Source organism: Platalea leucorodia (assembly GCF_965183815.1).
Source record: "Platalea leucorodia genome assembly, chromosome: 5".
NCBI lineage: Eukaryota > Metazoa > Chordata > Aves > Pelecaniformes > Threskiornithidae > Platalea > Platalea leucorodia.
The window spans coordinates 61519660-61528907 of NC_138827.1; the positions used below are offsets into that span (position 1 = coordinate 61519660).

Consider the following 9248-nt stretch of genomic DNA (forward strand, 5'->3'; position numbering starts at 1 on the left):
GGGAGTAATAAAGTGCTTAAACAGATTATTGCAGTTTGATGGTCCTACTCAGGTAGATAAGTGCATCTTTGCACCGTATGTATGGCCTCTACTCCAGTTCATCCAAAGGATAGTCTGATTTCATTGCCAGCAAACTTTTTTACTCCATCTGGGTGAAACTGGATGAAATGGTGAGGGCTGGCCAGGCAGATTGCAACACAAGGGTAGGGGTTGCAATATTTGTGGTATGCTGAAGTAGAAATCTGGTGCAGTGGAGTCTGGCTTGAAGCAGAGACTGCAACTCCTGGCTGCTCTGGAGAGATGCCTACAGTCCCATGTAAGGAATTAGAGGGCGTATTACTCAGTAGATACACAACACTGCTAGTGCTTTAGGACAGATTCACACACAGGGTGGTTGGAGACATGCTACCCTGCAGCATGATTTGTTTGGGTTTACAGATTTCAAAGTGTTCTAATCGCCTTTTAAACAGCTATTCCTTTATTCAAGGAAACCTGCCTCAGGCTTTCCCAATTTAAATTCCAGATTCCCATGGAAGTCCAGGAGTCTGGGGACATTTCAGGCTAACCTTTACGCTTTGTGTGATGTCTTGCCTTTGTTCAGAAGTGTTAGATGCTACATGTAAAGCAAATGCTAGAGTAAAAGATCTAAGAAGGAAAGCGTTTGCCTTTAATTTTGTTTACAAGATGAGAAATATAGTCCAGCCTCCAGCCTTTCATCATGTTGCAGTTACCCAGGCTTAGAATAAACAGTCTGTTAAGACAGCATGATAGCATGCAGCTTGCCAGGGGTCTGCTTCATTCAAGTCTCACCTACCAAATGTTTGGGCCAGGCCTGCTCCATTCTTTATGTATTTTTTTTTAGCATTCTGTGAGCTTTCTAGGAAAAAAAAAATTCCTGTTGTAAGGTCCTGCAACCAAAAATAGTTCTAACTCCTACACTAACGACACTTTTGATGTGCTGTTCAAAGCAAATCTATCGAAGCAGGATACTGTTAATAAAACTCAGGAGAAACAAGAGGTCAAGTGACGTGAGTAAATAGACCTTTCAGTCTCTTTGGAGCTCCTATTCATAGCTGGGAGGAATTTATCCTGACAAAACACTAGTTTTAACTTTGGAGATTGCTCTTTGAACCAGAAAGAGCTACTTCATGCTAGTGGATTGCATAAAGACACTTAACCACATCTTTCCAGTGCTCCCAAATGTATCCAGGGACAACTCATTTTTTTATATACTTTTCCATCAAAAGAAATAAACCCTAAACCAGTACATTTAAACCTTTGGTGTCCTCTAGACTTATGACAGCATTTTAGCATGTGAGTAGCAGAATCATTTGTAACATGAGATGAATTGTCATTGTTTATATTTATTATGTAATAAAACCTCACATTGGGCAGTTCTTGTGGTAATACAAGCTCTCTCATTTGGGTAGTAGGAAAATTCAGTGAATTTAAAAGAACTTCAGTTGGTAAAAATGGATTCTTCCTGAATTCTGTCCAGTTTCACCTGGCAGCCTTTTGAGAGAGTATGCAGGTATCTTATGTGGGACCTGCGGCTTCATACACAGGTGAGTCTCAGTCGATACATAAATCCTAGACCTTTTTTGTTGTTTCTTAGGTTCATACATCACTTCTGAATGGAGTCTGAGGTATTTAATCTGAGGAAGAGGCACTGGTGATATGCAAGGGTTTACACAGAATGGCAGCTGGCCAGGGCTATCTTTATCTAAGGATCCTCTATTTCTAAAACTGCTGGGTTTCGTTGTTTGTTTTACCAGAGAGAAATCCATGATATCACTTTCTTTTGCACATGGCCCAGTGCTTTTAGCTGACTTTCCACCCTCCCTTTCACATAAGTGAGATAATGCCAGCATGCAAAATACTGCATGTCTTGAAGAAAACTTATGCCCTGGACATTTTATATGGGAGTCACACATATGAGGTTCTTATCTGGTGGAGCTGCTGCCTGCCTTTAGGATCTCTGCCCTGTATATTTGGTAGTGGGTAGGACTTGACCCACTGGTCTGGCTTCCCCTCTTCGAGGTTTTCACCAGCTGTATCTCTGTCCTGTTTTAAGGTCAGTGCCACCAAGATGCACATCTGCCTTAGCTGATATGGAGAGTTGCACACAAGGGAACCTGTCTGTACCCAACAGCAATGACCTGTCCCACTCCCTCTTAATGCAACATGTTGTGGGAAGCCATTTACTGATGCTGTTACACCCTTGTTTTCACCAGAACGGGAAACCAGAGGTAAGGAAGATGACTGTGACTGAAAATTTTATTTCACATGGCCCACCCAGCCCTGTGGTTTGTCTCTCCACCTCTTGTCATTCAATAGGCTTAAGCTGTTTGTTTGTCAGTGTGGGGACCGCCAGCGGTGATGGAGAGATGTGCTCACCTCTTGGCAAAGATGTTCTTCATGTAGCCACAAACCCAGAGCACTCCTGCAATGCTCGCTGCTCCCTGCCCCTTCCTGCCTGCTCCCAATGTCCAGAAGTGACCTTGCAGAGGCCACTTGCAGGTTTTTCAGGCCTCCAGGAAGGTTATCCAGAAATGGGAGAACTATAGCAAAAAAAGCATGCCTCACCAAATTTGGCTTTCGTTCAAATCTTGTCTCTAATTGAAATAATTCAGCGTGGGCACTGTGTCAACTGTGTGGGCTGTCAGCCTGGCAAAATACATATTGTGTGCAAGCTTTTGTGTGCCCTGAAACCTCAATCCCACTATTTCCATGTAACCTGAACTTACAATTTCTGCCAAGGGAGACTGAATTAAGAGAAGCCTGTGGTATTCTTCAGGGATGAAAAGGAGCATATCAGAAAACTTGAGCTGGCCTCAGTCTTTTGAATGTCCAATGAATACTTGCTGATGGGAAGACAGTACGTGGGATACACTCTGTGGGGACTCTCTCCCTTCTTTCCACTCCTTTGGCTCTGTGCCTTTTGCTAGCAATTTCCATGGCTGTCATCCTGGTGACATTCTTGTCAAATTCCTCCCTTGGCTAACAGACATGGTCATCAGACTCACTGAGCAAAAATCTTGTCCTGGTTTGGCTCGGGACCTAACTGGTCACCATTCCCAGCCCCTGCATGGATGTTTGTGCCCACGGACGCCTACGGTCCTTTCAGACTTAGGAGCAGCCCTGTGAACCAGTTGTGTTCCCAGGTCCAAGAAGCTTCCCTTTCCTCCAAATGACTCATGGCCTGCGTGTATAGAGGCCCTTTCTTCCAGAATGCTCCCAAAGACATTGAACATGTTGCAAAAAAGGGCAGAAGTCATTTGGAAATTACCGTATTTTGGGATAAAATGTAAAAAATTGCTAAGTGGGGTTTGCCTTCCCAAGGGAACAGCAGGCTGGCTCACATACCCTCCAACCTATCTTTGGACAGACTGACTCACCCTGTGTGGCTGCTTCTTTCTCTTTCCATCGGCTACAGCGTCCTGCATGCCTAGCTTAGGTGGGCGTTTAACTTCTAGGATCTTTGCAGGATGCTATATTATCTTAATTTCTCTTTTCAAAGGAGTTTGTGCTTCCTCAGCAAGTCACTAGATAGCCTGTCAAAAGAGTGTTCAGAAATATTGAACCATAGCCTCAGCTCAGTCTATCCCAATGCACAGAGAAGTAAAAAGTATTAGGAGCTTGCCCAGGCTCTTTTTAGGCTCCTGATCTTAGTAGATGAGGATGGAAAGAAAACAGCCACTGCTGGGGTAGATACACAGAAAATGAGCATCCAGGGACACTGGACATCCCTAGTCCTGCTCTGGGGCGGAAGCACAGGTAGAGGCTCCCCTGGTTTGTGAAACACCAGACTTAGAAATCTTCAGTTACACTGCAAAAACTCTGTTATATCTGTGAGAAATCCCAGAAGTGCAAATATATTCACCTCTTGTGGGTCTCTTCACTGTCAAGGCAGGATAAAGTGACCTTACTTCCCTGGTGCCTCTGTGGGTTGGTAGTAGCCAGCCCAGCTGCTGAGCAGCTGGCTTGTGCTTTAATGCATTACAAGAATAGAGTAAAACATGTAAAAGTTATTGCTTTAAACCATACACAATTAGCTAGGCACATACAAATGATGCTTGCAAATTTTCATTATTCTTATGTGTATCTGAAGGCAGAGCGTGGATTTAAAGATTGATTCTCTACAAGGCTGAGTGAGAGGAGGCTAATTTTAACAAAGATACTTTTCCCATAATTTCTCATATTTCTGTGACTGCACATCCCTATTTACTTAAAGTACAGCACTCACCACAGTTATTACATCATGAACTTAATATCTCTCCCTGGGAAAAGAAACACTTTTTAGGAAAAAAAAGAAAAGGGAGAAAGAAAAAGAAGGAAGTGTTCGAAGAAGTTCAGAAAGCCTCAGATTCCTCTAGGGTCCCCAGCTGTGCTGTATGTTGTCCCAGCTGAATGCCAGATATTTCCGTTCTGCACATTAATGCGTTCAAGGAGAAATCAAAGCGCCTGTCTTGAGTGTGCTTTGGGCCGAGTGTGTATGTCCTACCTCAAAACAGCCCTGATCCCTAAGGTTACAGCCCTTTATTCTTCCCTCCTTAATAGGCCTGGGGCTGAACACAAGCTCTCTGGAGCTTATTATGGCTACCTGCCCATCAGTGCTTCAGATGCTTCATGGTCCCAGTGGCCTAGAAGCCACATCCTCTGCTGGACCATTTCTGGTGATGCAGCAATCTTTCCTTCCCTGTTGAGGGGAAGAAGAGCAGTACTTTTCTGGTGGTCTCATCGCATCACATGTCCTCTTGCTACCACTCTTCACAGAGGTGCCTCCTTTGGAGGTACATGCTGGTGGGTGGCCAAGCACTGATGGTGTTGGGGCAGCCCTGGGTGGCAATTAATCCAGTGTGGTAGGAAGGCTCTGCCAGATATGTTGCCCCATGGGGTTGGTTTATTGGTCTAATGTTGGCTGGGCCCAGCTGTTAGCACAAAGCCAGGTTTTGGTGAGTCATACCCGCAAGCAGAAACCCTTGTCACAGTCCCCTTTTCCTCATGCCCCTGATGAAACTCTGTGTGGCGTTGTGACCATGCAGCAGAGCAGAGCGGGGCTGTGTGCCACAGCACCCTTGGTTGGGAAAGCTGGCTGGGGGCTCTGCAAGGTGGCAAGTTCTGTCCAGCTCCATGGTAGCATCGCTGCAGAAGCATTGCACAGCAGAAGTGCAATAAACTGAATATCTGGCAAAAAGTACCTGGTTGCCTCCTTGATGAAGTGAAGATGCAGGGGACTGTGCTGATCTGGACTGCTCATGCGCATGGTTTACCTTGTTCATATATCTTTTGAGTTCAGAACTGCTGCGGCTTTCATTCAAACATACCCCTGCTGTCGTGTTATTTACTGTCCCTCATCCTCCAGTGGGATAGGTGGGGTTCTTGTGTCCTTGTTGAGGAACTATTTCTCTGTACACTGTGTCTTGTGATTGCTTACTTAGACGATAAGATGCAGCTCAGATCAAAGTCATGTCACTTACCAGCTAGTAAATGATTGAAAGCAGTATTTCACATCTTCACGATAATTGTTCACTCTAACTATGAAGAAGATTGTTCTGAAATCAGTCCTTGCATCTGCCTTTGTAACCGCTCTAAGCAACCATCACTGAGTGCAAAGAAGACAGGGAAATCTGCTGAAAATTGAAAGTACTGTAGACAGTAGAGAGTGTTGTGCAAGGACTCTGTCCCTCATCAGTGTCAAATTGCGTAAACCAATGTTGGCCAGATGAAGTGAAATAACAGCTCACTTCCTAAAATGGAAATATCCCCATATGTTGTTCCTGGCTGAGGACTGTTCTCGGGGGGCAAGATCAGCAAGCGGACGGTAGTGACTGCAGCATGCCCCTCGCCACTGCCAGCCCCCATGGTGATCAAGGGAAGGAGAACAGCACTATTTGCCATAGATCTGAGAAGCGGCGGGGCACTTTGCACCCTATAAAATCCCCTTAATTTAACTGTAACTGCCAATAAATCAACTTCAACCCAAATAGTGTATCTTTCTCAAAAAGAAGCTACTGTTCTCTGGGACCCAACCTCCGTCGGTTAGTCTGTTACTGCTCCAGTATTGCCTAGGGCTTAAACAGTTCAGGCATGTTGTTAGCACAACAAATTAAAATGGGAACTTGGGAAATCCTATGCTGAGAGTTTGTTTGCACAGTTTAGCAGCAAAAGACTGTATTTTAATGGCGGAGAGCACTCAAGGGTCCATCCGTGCAATGTGGGGAACATGACTGGTAGGTGACAGTGGAGGAAACCCAAATATACCATGGAACTCCTCACACTGGGAATGATCCATCAAGGCCAGAGGAGCAGTTAGCCTCTCTCTCTGCTTGGGATCCCAAGATTGCAGGTCTTTTTTGATTTTAGTTTTAACTAAAACTAAACTTAACTAAGCCATGCCCCAAGGCTTTGGGCAACCTGATATACCTGAAGCCCAAGGTGTCGTTCATGTTATGCTATCGCAGTTTTTACCTCTTGTTTTTCCCTTAGATGGCTGCAGCAGGATTGTATCATGAAGGTGTTTACAGATAAGGTATTTAGCCAGATAGCATATTTGTTTAGCAGTAGCTCTGGACACTAGTTCCTTCCAGATGTCCTTGAAGCTGGCAGAGTGTCTTGCCCACAGCTATCTATCAATCGTGCAGTCTCTGCTTTGCCAGAGCTTGTGGACGGCATTTGTCCTGATGTTGCTTCCAATGTATCTGAGCATTTTTATCCATTTAAGGACTAGGGACTTGAACTGCTTGTCATTCCATATGAAGTTCCCCGTAATTTAGCCATTTGACCAATGCAAGCTCTTATTTTGTAATTAACTTCTCTCCACATTATTCCCCTGTTATGACTTTGCCCAGCCCCTCATCTCTCCAGAATTTTCTCTCTCCCATGCATTTTCTTCCCAAAAGGTTCTTGATGGTATCTGCAGACCTGTTGTCTCAGCTTTCTGGAGCCTATTGGCAAAACTCATCTCTTTTGTGCTGTATCATGTGGAGTTTCACTAGTTGCCCCTGCTGTCTAGTTCAATTTGGCATTTCATATGTGTTTGTCAGCCCTGCTGTGGCCTGCTTTGTATCACCCGCCTCTTATATCTCCTAGAGTCTGACCTTTCATATGGCTCAGTGGAGATTTTCAAGACCTTCAAAGAAGGTCTGCAAAAATCAGTTTTTCTACAGAACCAATGAAAATTGCATCCAGTCCACAGCTTCCTGCCATAGCTTAGGTTCAGAACCAAATCTGGCACCAGCACAGCCAAAGCTGTGCTTTTTTTTGAAGCTTTTCTTCATCACACTTCCACGCAGATGTTCCCACTGGGGTATCAGGCATGGCTGTGCAAGTAAACCAGAGCTAGCTAGCAAGTCACCGAGCTTCATTGTTCTCTTGCATGGTGCACAGTCCTTATCTGCTCCTGTCCTGAATGTGTGAGCAAAATACAAGCAAATCAGAAGAGATGCAGATCTAATCCAGGTTGAGCTGCTGCTAGCAGGCTGCAGGCAAGCAGCCGCAGCAGCGACAGGGTTGTCAGGATCAATAGGGAGCACGTGGCTGCTTTCACATTATTTTTTCACTTATTTTTGAGATCAAGGATCAGGAACAGGGATATCTCTTCCAGAAAAAAAATCAGTGTAGTCATTCATGCACATCTAACCCTGATTACTGAAGTTAGTCTATGGATTAACATGTTATGTGTCTGTAGATGTGGATACATACAAACACATTATATAAAGTCAGCGTGGTTCTTCAGCAGAAAAAAGGGGCAAAGTCTTGCCCTGATTCATGCAATGGACATGTGCAGCCATATCCTCCAGCACAATGACCTGGCCAAGCCGGGCATGGAGCTGGAGGGCAGAGGAGTGAGGTATAGCGTAGGGAGGCCTGAATTTCAGCTGCCCTTGCTCCATGGCAGACCACTCCAGCACCCTCTGGAGCACTAACTGCAGCAGAGACTGGTTCAGATGATGCCAGCAGCCAAACTAGAATTTCTGCTTTAAAAAGGGAAGCATTTAATGCGTTTTTCTTTTGCTTTGTTTTTTTTTCTTTCCTTTCTTTCAGAAATAGAAAAAATGAGAGTGAAAACCATAATGGTCACTAGGATTGTGGAAGTGCCCCATTTTAATATACAGCTTACAGGTCTGGGGTCTGTCCTGAAATCACCGTTTGTGGGGAGTCTCCAGTCCTCCTGGGGGAGGATTCACAGGTAAGCTTTAGTGTGAAGCCCCTAAAAAATATGGGAATAAGTGAAATAAAGATGACACCAATTTTTCTTTAGAAATCCCAACTTTTAAGGTAACATCAGGATTTTTCCGAGGTTTGACTCATCTTGTTTTGGAAGGGCTGCAGCCAGAGATGGAAGCGCAGCTTCCCGAGGGGCGGTGGCAAGGCTGGGACGGGAGAGCAGGAGGACGAGGACTCCAGCATCAGCTGCTGTGGGGAGGGAGGATCATTTCCATTTCCTTGAGGCAGGGCTCAGCTCTCGCGTGCTTGGGAAATACTTGATAGCACAAACTTCTTTTCAAAGTCCTCACCTTGTGGGTTTTTCTTATTCATTTACTGGCCTGAAAGCTTAAGTTTTTCGGAATTGGAGGTTCCTTTTATTTAACTGAGAAGGTGGCCGTGCGGCTAATGCTCTCTTGCCTAGGGTAAATTCCTAGGGTAAATGTTTCTCTAGCTTGTTAGCTCTGGGCTGGGATTCAGCCCCTCAAGTGGCTTTGAATGCGGTTGTTTTCATTTCTGTCCTGCTTGGCACAGGAGGGACACAGGCCATGACTAAACTTTTCTGGCTTCAGTGCCAGTGCAATCGTGTGAGAGGTTCAGGGGCTGAAGAAAATGCTGAAGAATCGCATCTGAAATAGGAGAGCTTTTGGCATGTCAGGCTGCAGATGAAAATGAGCAACCTCGGGCAAAATTCAGGCAAAAGCTGTTTCTCTTTGACAGACCAGAAACCATCCAGCACTTTCCAGTACTGGTCAGAAGTAGCAGCAAGAGCAAAGGGCAAATACAAAGGGCATTTGCAGCCTTTCTCCTGGGCTGGCCCAGAAACCTCTACCCTGATCCACTAGCCCTGGCTGGCCCATCGCCAGAGGGTGGGAACCCCGAGAGATGCAGATGGGCGTTTGTTTAAAGACTGGTGCAGCAAGGCCAGGTGTGTTCGGGGAAATGCCTGTTATTCTTAAGCTGCCCAGGTCAGCTGGGTGTTATCTCAGAGCTGCTTGGTCAACAATCTCTGAGCTGAGTCCAACAGGAACTGCTTGTCC

At 45.3% G+C, this 9248-nt stretch overlaps 1 long non-coding RNA gene across 1 annotated transcript; it reads left to right on the plus strand.

Annotated features, from left to right (window-relative positions):
- The first annotated feature begins 1432 nt into the window (after positions 1 to 1432).
- On the plus strand, positions 1433 to 8356 carry LOC309591735. The gene is made up of 3 exons (XR_014228419.1): positions 1433 to 1565; positions 2075 to 2249; positions 8047 to 8356. It is a non-coding gene; the product is annotated as an uncharacterized lncRNA (long non-coding RNA).
- The last annotated feature ends 892 nt before the right edge of the window (positions 8357 to 9248 follow it).